Source organism: Papaver somniferum, unplaced genomic scaffold, assembly GCF_003573695.1.
Source record: "Papaver somniferum cultivar HN1 unplaced genomic scaffold, ASM357369v1 unplaced-scaffold_154, whole genome shotgun sequence".
NCBI lineage: Eukaryota > Viridiplantae > Streptophyta > Magnoliopsida > Ranunculales > Papaveraceae > Papaver > Papaver somniferum.
Window position 1 is genome coordinate 4,179,507 of NW_020624820.1, and position 1,977 is coordinate 4,181,483.

The window sequence follows — 1,977 nt, forward strand, 5'->3', positions numbered from 1 at the left end:
CATTGCTGAGATAAGGGGCACCTTCTTCTACCTTTTCAAATTCGGAATTTGGCGGGAAAAACAATTGCAGCAAGTTCAAATTAGGTTCGATTTTTGGGATATCTCTTGACATATTCAATCACGAAGCTTGTTCGCGTTGGACTATACTTGTCTAAATAGGGTTGATATAAGGGATTTAACGGATTAAACTCAGCTGGATAATTAGTTCTCGGCTAACAGGGAAAGAAGGTACTCGGAATTTTGGATCAGCTTTGGACAAGGCTTCAGCGAGATTTAAACGGGGATTTTCACGGGAATGCATTTCTTTGGTCCTATTAGTGATAAACAATAGATGTTTTGTTCAATTAAATATAGACCGATTATTGATTTGAAGCGAAACATAGAGGAGAATATTGTCGAGTTTTGAATCGATTTTCTGGACAATATTTGGCAGGACTTTTCTTTCTATTTGGACTTGGAATAACTTGTTGTTTGGTTACGTTAAGAAGAGGAAGTTTCTTTATTTTTCTCGATAAGCATGGAGGAAAGAGTACATCGGGTTTGATAATTATGTGAGGAATATGGGAAGATTATTGCCCTGAGATTCGATTCTATCAACTACTTGAGATATTTAGACAAGTTGTAAGAAAAGTGAGTACAAATCTATGTGACTTGCAGAGATATAAAAGGGGAGATAATGCAAAGATTCCTGAGACATATGCACATGCGTTGTATAAATAGAGGTAATAGGAGCATGAAAAATGGGTATCGAGAGTTTGGGGCAGTTAGCAGAGGCTACATAGCCAAGAAGAGAAATTGCTGGTGCAGGGAAGAAGAAGACGAAGAACAAAGGCCTTTCAAAGTCAGTCGCATATCAACACCAAAAGAAACAGTAGTAATCCAACAGTCTTATTATATCTGTAACACTCAATCTACAACAACTATAAACATTGCAGTTGAGCTTTTCTCATATTTCTTCAATAAACACAACTTTTTGAGTAATGGAAAAAAAATTGAGCGTTTTTCTACCATGATGAGTTACATTCCATCACTAAGGCAAATGAGGAAGATGGATTTCATCTATGTGGTAACTTGAATTAATTCTTTATTTACTTTTTACATTGTTTATTAATTGTTTTATGATTTTTATTGAATGATTTTTATTTCAATCGATGGATAATACTTAGCTTAAATGATTTGATGTCCCATGCTCTAGATTTACAGTCATTGGTTTCAAAATTCTATCTTGGCAAATGTTAAGAGTCAATAAAATTTATTATTTGAGCAATAATTATCGTATGATTAATTTCTGAACCACATGAATATGAGAAACAGTGAAATCCCGAATCCCAGTAGCTCTTACTTTTGTTACCTTCTTTTATATATTTTTGCCAGTTTTAGTATTTTCTTTAATTATGTCTAAAATCAACAACTTCACATTGTAAAAACTACATCACACAACATCAAAGTCCAATTGTATCACAACTTTGACAACAATATTATGGTGATATGTATCACTCCCCCTTATTCAATACTTTATCTCACATGAAAACCACTCCCCCTTACATAATGATCCGTAAACCATATGTATTTGTAGTGTGAACTACACATAAATTCTCCCCATTTTTGTCAAGAAAAATTGGCAAAGGTACGAAAACTATTGGGATCCTGATGAAATTTCCATAGAGATACTTTATGACCAAAAGAGAACATATCAACTATGTTTAGATGCAATCATATATAGCCGAAACTAAAGGAATTCATCAAGGATACAGTAAAAATACAACAAAACTCCTACAATATTCCACAATCGCACTCCCGAAAAAGATTTGGCAATTAAGCACAAGTTCAAATAAGAATTTTCCCTCATAAAATGTCATTCCCGAAAGAACAACAAAAGCGACCTTACTTTCACAAGAAAAGAAGGATTTCTTTGGACATTAACAAAATACATGAAACATAAATTTGTATCCAAAATACTCAATTAAATTAACCAAA